Below are 11,049 nucleotides of genomic sequence, written 5' to 3'. Positions count from 1 at the left end.
CCAAGAGAATGAGGTCAGCAGTGTGGGAAGCAGGAATTACTCTACTCATAGTCACGTATACAGTAGCAGCAGCTGATGTTGGATGACCTCACCACTTTAAAGACTCTGCACAATGTAACTTTAACAAGAAGCTGGAACTCTCATATCCCTGTTATGTGGTTGTTTAAAGCATCGAGCCTGCAGCATTAGTGAATGTAAAATAGAGTGGTTCGAAGGATGTCACACTCTCTGTTCTGTTAGGTGAAGAATGTGATGTGATGTGTTAGGTGTCATAAGTGGCTTAGCAGAGACAGGCCTGCACGTTTTTTGCGGAGGCAGTGACGTAGATCCAGGACGGGCAACGTCAGGTCTTGGTCATCCCACCACTTAAGCCCTTACTGAAATATTTCAAGAGATCTTTGACATCCACTCATGGTCCCCAGGTGATGAATTGTCGTGACTTTGTTGATCCCTGGAATTTTCCTCCTGCGTTACCAGCAGAGCAAAGATCTTATCATGTGGGATATAGTGATGATCTACTCGATGAAGTGGAAATAATATTGTGCAGACTGGGGAACAGAGACCAAAACAAAATGAATCAGCAATTCTTTTGATAGTTCAAAATTAATAATACAGATTTTTCAACCTTCTGAAATGTAATAATTTCAGAAGGTGAATATTAAATAAATGGAATATTTTTGTGTTTTTGGACAGTTTGATAAAACAGTAATTCAGCAATCTGAATATATTTTATTACACCTTTTACTATTGTCTGACCTTTTATTAACGGACTAAAAATAATGTTCAGATTCATTGATACCGAAAATTATTATTGTTTGCAGCTCTAGTATACATACATGTTCCCCTCAGGATGAATTATCTTTGCTGATCCAATGACTTTGCATTTAGGTTAATTCATGATATCCAATACCCTTTGTGATACCTGATATTCCCATCATCCTTAGCTGTTTTAAAATAAATACTCAGACACAAAACTGTGGAGTGAGGTCTGGCTATTTGAGCTTATAGAAATTGTAATTATTTTATTTATTTATTTCTAGCTATAAAATTGTACATTTGATCCTACTTATTTTTCCCTATTAATTAGAGTCAAACTTTTAAATCATCTCTTGCCATGTACTGTATTTTTATTTGCATTAGTGACAACATTCCCATATGGCTCAGATACGTCCCTGTAGTGGTCAAGTTCCACATGTTTTCTTAACAGACACGTGGGAAATGTGGCATTCACAGGAAATACTTAACACAAGTGGCACTAGCAAATACCGCAAACGTGGGATATTGGACATAGTCAGGTATGATACCTGCTTAACATCTGCATGTTAGCACTGTCTTCATGGACTTGTTGCTGGCATTAGTAGTACTTAACTCAAAGTATCACTGTGTAGTACAGCCTCACAAAGTCGCTGGCATGACTGCTCTGTAGACTCTGTCTTTATTTCTTCACTAGCGGCAGACATTCATGAACTTTAGAAAAAGACTCCTGTTAACAGAATTCATTTTCCTTTGTCATCCAAACATTTACTTGTGCTTTCATGGGTGAAATATGCTTCCCTTGTCTCACTGAAATGACTGAAAACAAATTTTCATGACGGTGATTGTCATGGCACGTTTGGTCTCCAATGTTTGTTGGCAGTTATTCAGAGGGGATTAGAAAGAACACCTGCAGATCCTCTGTTTATTTAGTCTTCATACTTTTGAAAGTTGTATTCCAAGAAGCACGAGGCAGTTTGAGGTTGCCAGGAAGCACAGCAGTCAACTGTAAACAACTGAAATTGGTTCTATGAGGTTCTTGTAAAGCCTACTGGATATAAATGTGTCTTTAGCCGTTTTCAGACAAGAGATCTGGAGAATTGGCTACAGAGTTTACCTGCAGTTTGCCTTTTACACATGCACGACACAGTTGGAGTTCCCTGCACAATCGCATTCACAACAGCAACAAATCATACAAATCTCTTAAAGGGTTTTTCCTGGCTTAAAATGAGGTGGTGGTACCTGATCGTGGGCTAACAGGTGCACATGTACTGTGCCTTCAACTGGCTCAAGCAAGTGTTTAACTAGCAGTCTACTTTAGGAGTTGTAATTACATGAAGTATTATTTTAAAGCATATTCATTTATTTTTTATGTGCTTTGTTTAACATTCAGTTCAGTTACATGGCAGCTTAACCACCACTTACTTGCACAAGTAATTTATCCTGATAATCATGTGACAATTCCATTCAAATTCAACATTTTTAAAGAAAAAGGCAATTTTTCATCTGCTGTCTGGACAGGTGCTGTCAGGGCTTTTGCAGCTGCAATGCTGAGAGCAGGATACAGTAGAGAGGGTTCAGGGGAAACAAGCCATAGAAGCACCTCCTCCAATGACTTGTTCTGGAGTAAAACACAAGTGAGAACAAATACACAAACATTTCATATTTATTTATCCTGATAATCATGTGACAATTCCATTCAAATTCAACATTTTTAAAGAAAAAGGCAATTTTTCATGTATATTGGGTGATTTATTGATTGATTGTACCTTCAGATCAGGATTTCTCCCTCTCAGTCTGTAGGAGGCCCACTCAGACAACAGGTCAGGCTCAGTCTAAGAAACAAGTTTGAGAGTGTCTTCAGTTCAGCATCCCCATACCCTGCAGAGTTTGTCAGAATCTTTCTGGGACAGAATACATTGAAGACAGACTGCTGATGTTGGGGAATCGGCTATCGATGTTTTCAGTCAGTGCATTCAACAATAGCTTCATCACCTGTAGAAGATTCAAAATTTAGGTTAAATTTGAATAATACAAATATTTCAATAAGAGTTCTTGAATATATATATTCAAAGGTAATTTTATATCATATAAAATACTTACAGTGTTTTTGAACCTCTCCCAGACATCTTCTCTGAAGAATGCAGGGATTTCATCCTGCAGAGGCTTCAGACCAGCATCTGACTGAAGCCATGCCTGCCAGCGGTCCTTGACTGTGTTGGTCTCTTTCAGCTGTGTCAGAGATGCTTTTAGCACTGTGACCTGTAGTCAAATGTAATAGCTGAGTTAGGAATATCATTCACTAAACAGGAAAACAAGTACTGTGGGGCTGATCTCATTACCTCTTGCTCCACCTGGGAGAAGAAAAGGTTTCTCTTCCGAAAAACTAGAAACTGATGGTGGGTCCTCTCATGTACAATTTGAATTAGGCAGAGTGCAGGGGGAAAGAACTTGTGCTTTACAAAGGAATACAGTCCCTGAGCTGTTGGTTCAGTTCGGGCTTTGAGAGATACGCAGATGTAACATGGGGAACACAGCAGAGGGGATCATACATCGACTTACTGTAATTTTTGTGGATTTCTACAGACTTTATACTATGGGGCAAGTCTAAGAAAGTCTACAGAAACTGTGGAGCATTTCATTCGGACATTTGCGTTGGTACATGCACCTCCGCCAGAGAAAATAAGGAGGATCTGCAGGGCTCAGTGCATGTCTGAAAGCAGCTTAGGAGAAATCCATCAGCTTCAAAATGATAGAAAATGCATCATTTCACACACAGATGTCTGTAAAAAGTCCTAATGAGTTCAGGCTGTAAACGATGTGTGGACTGTGGCAACATGGTGATCCTGTGGATTTTACAGGAGCCACAGTTTCCATTGCTCTTTCTTGGATGCTGTTTTAATGGTTGAGACTTTGCAAAATAAGCTGTCTAGAGTTTATTAGCAGGATTAAGACCATTAAAATGCCTCAGCTGTTCTATTTTTGTCCATCTAAAGTGGAGCAATATTTAATTGATACAGATACATAGATAGATCCAATTGTAGACTATTGTAAGTGACACTGATAAAGCCCAAAATCATTGGCAGGATAATTAGAAAATTTGAGCTGAAATTATTCGTTAAGAAAATTCAAAAGATGAATAATGGTTAAAATAACATTTCAAGTTAAAAATCCAATTATTCTGATTGCAGCTTCCTCATTGTGATGATTTTCGGCTTTTCTTATGTTATTTTCTAACATTATAAAATATATAATTATGATAGTGAGCTTATAAAATTATAATTCTTAAGTGCAATGCACATTCAATTATTTTATTTTCATTATTGTTTTGATTTCATTCTTACTTACTGAACTGAATATGTTTTGGACAAACCCCTTTGACTCTTGGAAGCTGTTATGGACATTCAAAATTTGAATTGCTAATTATAATTAAATGGTAATTGAGCTTGAGAATAATTGTCAGTTATAGCCTTATAGATAGCAGTTATTCCTCATTTACAGTAACATACGTCAGGAGTGTTTTAAAACCTTTTGCACCACATTCTTCATGAAGATGTCCAAGTCAGGAGTGTGGATTTACAGACATCCACACAGAAATCTCTACTGATGTCCTCCTCTGTGCTCGCTGTGATTTGCTAAGAAAAGACTAAAATAAAATAAACCATTCTGATAGCTCAATACTCAAAACATCAAAAACATCTGCCAAGAGACTCCTGTCTAAGAATGGTTATGTATTCTTTGTGCCGTATTGTGCCATGTTCTTGTTTGCCACCATGTCCCACATCGGCTCACTAAATGCTTTTCAGCTATGAAATTAGGTCACTCCCCAGGGTCTTGTCAATACATAATTAAAAAGACAGGATACAGATAAACTTCCCTTTGCACACTCTGCTTGCACCAAGCAAACCATCAGTGGTGGATAGATCAGGTCAAATGTTAAAAACATTTAATTTCTCTTTGGACAATTTGTATAAGTGTAATTTGAGAATTGATGGGGAACATTTTCTCCATAATATTCAAGTTAATTAAATAACAATAAATCATCAAATCTGAAGTATAACGACTGAGTAATAAAGTGCTTTGCTGATGTCAGTAGTGTCACTGTAACTGAAACGTTTACATGACCAATGTTACTCCCCTGCAGCTGATTTATCCTCCACCTGGAAGCCAGTGAGCTCATTCAATAAATAGTTTCTCTGTAAAATATAACTCATACAAATTGTGAGACAATATATTAGGATTTGTTTCCCATTGCATCACATAATGAATTGCATCTTAAGTGTCATGTAATCCTTCACATTGCAGTTTTGCTTTTGGATTGGAGGTTTGTGATGAAACATACCACAAATAACAACATGAAAATATAATTTATATAGAGTTATATATTTATGTAGCACCATTGAATAACAAGGCCAAAAAATTATGAAAATGGAAAGCAGCATTTCTTTCATTGATGACATATCGAGCTATTTGCTGTATTTCCTCTGGTAGGGACGTGTGGTGGGGTAGTGGTTTGCACTGTTCCCTCACAGCAAAAAGGTTCTAGGCTAGAATCTGAAAGCCAGGCCAGAGCATTTCTGTAAGTGTGTATGTTCTCCTTTGCTGTGTCCCAATTGAGGAATGCATCTTTCAACGGCAGCATTTGTAGACTGATTGCGTCACGGCGGAGCGATTAGACTGTCCCAATTGGAGGGCTCCTCCAAATGCAGCTGACAAATGTGTCCCTCCGGCCCAGAGCAACGAAGGCTCACAGAGTAAATCCTTTCTGGCTCAATATATCCCATGATTCATTGCGCTTTAGTGACAAACTGTTTTTTCAAAGAGGTAATGGCATTGGAGGATGCAGCTGACGTCAGCTGCTTAGACCATGGTCCTCTACATGTGTCTTTCTGGGTTTTCCCCTAGGTACTCCTCCAACAGTTCAAATGCATGCTACTTTTGTACATTACTATGCTATAATGAAGTATATAGATGAAAATGTGTTAAAACTAACAAAAATCAAGTTCAACCAGTGATTGTTATACTATACCATTAAATAGGATTGTATAACTATAGCTAGGATAATTTTAAACATTGATAACTAAAGGAATGATGTATAGAGTATATTCTGTAGGGTGACATCACAGTATAATGACATCCCAATAAATGTTTAGCTTGACATAGCATGAGTTCAGTTTTATTGTTGTTTCCAAAACAGCAGTTTCACTAAAATAAATAAAGGGTCATGTTCCAGGACTGTTTTATTAGTGTTCTTGGATCAAATAGCTTTGTTGAACAACTTCCTGAGAACTACCAGGGCCACCTGGGGCCTTGTGCTCTTTGGAAAGACTCCTGGAGAAAAGACAATGTTTATAGCTTGAGCTTTCATATTCACTACACTATTAATGAGATTGCCTGCTACAGGACATGTTAGACAGAATTGCCTACTAAGAAAAACAACATGTGGAAAAGCACCTTTTAAGAAAAGGTTTTGTTACTTGAAAGAAATGATAAACTTTAGTTGGAGGGACATTTCACAATTTGCCAATCCAAAATAATGTAAGAATGAATAGCTTAGAAATTACAATTTATAAACAATTCAAGGTTTCATTATTAGAGGGTGCTTCCATCCTTAAATGAAGAGAAGCTCAAAAACATGGTGTCATTTAAATCTGTGATTACCCATGATCACCCCAAATTGTTGTATCAACTTCCAGTGATGATGTCGTCTCACAACTACCTGATATATTAGATTGCTTTCATCACCAAGCTGATGTTGGCTGTGGTTACGTTTTTGCTTTTTCTGACCCAGTTATTCATCTTTGAAAGTAAAAGTCTAATGACACATAACATTATGAATTACAGTTGTTTGTTTTGTGCCAAAATACACATCTGCAATAAGAATAAGAACTCCTTTACTAGTCCCGCAAATGTTACAGAGGCAAAAAGACATCAAATAAGTAGCAGACAATACTTGGGTGAAGGAAGTATATAGAAATATAGAAAACATAAATGTATTTAAACTGGTATTAACAGTGTAAATACAACACCAATGAATCCTGCATGTGAGAAATCTTAAACTCTGCTGCTGCGTCCAGCCATGATGGATTCTTAATCTCATCCAGAGCAGGCAGCACTGTTATTGTTAAAAAGTTTAATGATCAGCCAAATATGCAGAGTCAGGTCTTTTGTCAGCCACTTTTGGAAAATATTTGTATTGATGCTCACTTTGCTCAGTCAGAGGTTTCCTGGAAACCAATACTAAACACAGTCCAGAAAAATGAGGACATTAGTCTGTGGGGATTTTAGATTTATTTAAATCATTGCTAATAAGAAATCACTGTCTTGATTACTTTAAAAACAAGTGAAAACTAGCTTGCCACAGTTGTCAGATTTAGTTTGTGAAACTGAATTCAACAGCATATAAAACTCAAGAATCAATTTATTTACAGCCTGCAGTTATTCCCAAGGTTTGGACTAAACTGTTTACAACATCACTCAAGTAACAAAACACAACCTGTTTGGGCTTTTCCATGATTTTATTCTCAGAGGGTGGGAATCCTGAAGCACTTGGCAGCAGCGTTGTGTGCAGGCCTGTTTTCTTGTTGAGCTCACTTGGCTCTAGTTACATAATGCTAATGGTGCTACATGAACTATGCTCTTACAGTGATGCATAATATAGCTTACTATTACTTAGGATACACTCCCAGTGCTGGTTCCTGGTCAGAAAAAGACCCACATTCATTCAGCTTGATGACGAACAAACCATTTGTTTCTCCATGATTTATTTTTATTAGCAAAGAAGTAAATGTGAGAAGCTTCGGATTCATAGCTTGCAATAACTGTTGTTGCTTCCTAGTTGATGTAACCATGGTGAATTCAATCAGATAGCAAATATTTATTGTTAATCTAGTTTTCCTAAACTTTAGTCTGGTTGTTGGACTATGTTCAAGCCAATGACTGGACTCTGTGACTGCTGCTGAAGTGCTTTGGTAGTTCAACGTAGTGGAGACTCTTATCAGGAATAATCAGCAGATTCTGATATATTTTTAATATTGATGAAGAACTGGAGCAGTGCTCATTCTACCCATGCCAGACTGATAGACAGACAGACAGAGATTTCTGGAGTTGTTACAGATGAAATGCTCTAAAATGTCTCTGTCTTATCTATACTTTCAGTATTGTGAACAAGAGATGTGTATTGGAATTTTAAGAATGACACATCCTTGATACGCTGCAGAACACGTAGCATAGCTACTGTTGTGCTAAAATGCAATGGTAGCTGTCCATGCAATGCAAAAGGAAAATATACAGGAAATAAAATCCACAACCAGATGAACAGATACCAGGTTCACCAGCTGCTGCTGCCTCCTCTCTCCAGGCATCTTTGATGTCTGGCAGGACCTGTATTTATGTTAAGGTGATTTGATTGAACAACTGCACTTGAGTATTTATTAAATTAGGATTTGATTGACTGGTGCCTGCACTGTTGCTTGAAAAGTTGAGCTTTGCCAGAACCAAAATGTAGTCTGGCAAGGCATGATGTCACTTCATTCAAAGTGACTGAGAAGTGTTTCTATTGAAGCCATAAGAGCAGCCTGAGCTGTTTGACTGTTCTTGGCCTCTGCTGCAGTGATAGAATCATTCTGAAGCATTATGGGCATTATACTGTAACTCTCATGGCTAATGCATGGAAATAAGGTTGAAAATTGTCCAAGTATTTCTTATGGGAATGTGAAGTCAACTGAAGATACTCTGAGGAAGCATTTAACATCCTCAGATTTCACAAGAGAGGAAAACTGGTGAAAAAGTCCTGATTTACTCATCACCTCCCAGTCTCAAGAAATGCCCTGAGGTAGAATTAACATCCAACATTTACAGTGAAAGAGGGAAAGTCTTATTTTGGTCCTGGAAATTACATAAGTGTTAGTATTGGCTAGCAAGTTCTGAGAACTTCCAAATACTTTTTGTTTGTCAGGAACTACATAAATCAGGGGCCAATTGATTAGTTTCCCAAGGATCCCTTCAGGGAAGCCTCTGAAGGAAACACATCAAAGGTGCCAGTAAAGTATCCATGTCAGCTTTACTGCTGACCTCTAAACAATTTGAATGCAAAATATTTTTTTTCGACAGATTTAACACAGGACCTTATGATGCGTTGTCTCTTCTGAAAATGAAAGGTATGTGTTTCAGTGTTGGGCTGGTTGTAACTTAACCCTGCAGAAAGTTCTTCTTCTATAGAAAGTAAAACCCCTAAAACATAATGCCTCTTCAGCCAGGAGTTGTAGACATTCAATCAGAATTAAAGCTACATTAATGTCCATGTTCAAGTAAAGAAGATTGGATTTTTGTCAGATTAGACTAGAAAAAATTTAGTTTTATGAAATTTGGACATTTTCATTATCACTTAAACATATTATTCATAACAAATTAAAATGGCACAATGTTTAAACCTTTATTTTTAAAGTAAATAATTTTGCAACGAGTGATACATGATTAAAGCAATTTGTTATAAGGATCTTGTTATAATGAGAAGTCTCCTTTTATTGAGCCTTGAGTCCAAAATGTGCTTACATGCAAGATTGTCTAAATGTCTTTTAAAAAAAAAAAGAAAAATGACCACCCCTGTCATTGTATGCACAGGCTATATTATATTGGCAAAACGTAGATTCACTAAAATTGATTTCACCTGTTTTAGTCGAGGAAATAAAATACTGCACAGTAAAAAAGGGGATCAAGACTAGCTCTGAGGTAGGCTAGAACTTAAGCTATAATGTGTTAGAAAACAAGAAAAAAAAAAAAAGGAAATGGCCATCTATATGTGTTCTAGTAAAGTCATAGAGACAATAGATTTTACAGGACATTTAATGAAAGGAAATGATGGTAGTAAAACTTCCTTTGGCAGTGTTGTGGAGTGTTCAGACCACTGTACCCAGACAAGCACGCCAGCTCTAATCTGTCTCAGTCTGGATGCAATGACCTCTTTTGTTCAGTTGATGGCTTATTACCAGTATTGATTTTGGCTCCTTTATTTTGCAGACTTCCTGCAGGGAGGCAGATGACCCGTGCACATATCAACCACTGTTCGCTACGAGAACACCAACAAACATTACCAATTTGTTCCGCTCAACAAAAATTAATTGCTTACTTTTCTTTTAAAAACATCAAACGACGGTTCATAATGGATAAAACCTCTCCTGCTGTGATACTGGATCATGTTTGAAGCTCTCAGACATTAGTCCGTGTTCTATTTTGCCTTTCTGTTCCACCTCGCTGATGGAAGCGTCTACTACCGGACTTAATCTGCTTCAGTTGGATCTGAGCTGAAGTCTAATACTGTAAGTGCTGAATGATGACTGATTTGTCTTACTCTGATGCTTCAGTTAAATTGACAAACGTCTTGTTAGAGAGACTATGCTTGGTCTTAGACAGCAGGCTCATTGAAATAGAGCACTTGATGTTTTGTAATGCTAATAACTAGAAAACAACATGGACAAAATAGCTCACAGCTGTAATGCCACTTTGGGTTTTGTTTAAGGGTTGCTGAAAACAGCAGCTGGCTGATTTTTCAGCACATCTGTTTCAGACCGACGACATCCACCGTTCAAGCTCCCTGCATCACTGAGCTTTCCCCCTATCAGTCTCACTGTTTGAGATGTTTGTGTTTTCCTCACCATGGTTTTAGAGACCATAGTCACATTCTCCTGGAGACAACTGGCAGTTTTGAGCAAACAAAAACAGATGCCATAAACAACCCTTAAAGTGTTTCAGAGGTCAAACTGTTGAGGTCAAATCTCCATTATCCTCAGGGGACCGGCATCACAGTTGTAGAGTTGCATGAATCACTCATGCAGTACAATACAATATTCTACATGTTTGTCTTACCGGACGACAGTGAGTGTGATTGCTTTTGTTGAAAATAACTTGTTAATTGTAGGATTACAAGTGTAATGGCAGTTAGGGTTGCAAACTAGGGTTATTCTTCATAATAATTCATTTATATGACCAACACTTCGAAACAAAGATAGATATTAAATGTAGAATGTTAGAAAACAGAGAAAATCTTAGGCTTAAATTGGTCATTTGTGAAATCTAAATTAATTTACCATTAAAATTAGCCTAAAGTTTAAATTCACTGTGGGATGAATTGTGTGGTGTGGTAAGTGTGTGTGTGCCATGAAATCTTTGAGTAGCTTTTACAGACATTTTGTACCTCCCACAGTCGCCCACATCTGAAGGCAGCGGTCCAGTTGTCATGGTCACAGCAGATTGTTTGGTTGGTTTGGGGTTTTGATGGAGGCAGGGGTAATGAGTAGC

General features: G+C 37.5%; 1 protein-coding gene across 5 annotated transcripts in view; it reads left to right on the top strand.

Moving 5' to 3' along the window:
- Window positions 1-9,175: 9,175 nt before the first annotated feature.
- Window positions 9,176-11,049, top strand: part of tnca (tenascin Ca) — a 45,490-nt gene continuing 43,616 nt past the window's right edge. For 2 of the 5 annotated variants that reach the window (XM_069513776.1, XM_069513774.1), the window contains exon 1: window positions 9,176-10,070. The gene's annotated coding sequence lies outside the window, so the exon portion shown is untranslated. The remainder of the gene's footprint in view (window positions 10,071-11,049) is intronic. The other 3 variants (XM_069513777.1, XM_069513778.1, XM_069513779.1) reach the window with 3 other exon arrangements.

The sequence above is a fragment of the Paralichthys olivaceus genome, chromosome 18 (genome assembly GCF_024713975.1).
Source record: "Paralichthys olivaceus isolate ysfri-2021 chromosome 18, ASM2471397v2, whole genome shotgun sequence".
NCBI classification, from domain to species: Eukaryota; Metazoa; Chordata; class Actinopteri; order Pleuronectiformes; family Paralichthyidae; genus Paralichthys; species Paralichthys olivaceus.
Note: the sequence above shows the minus strand (reverse complement) of the source record. Positions and strands in the feature narration are given on the sequence as shown.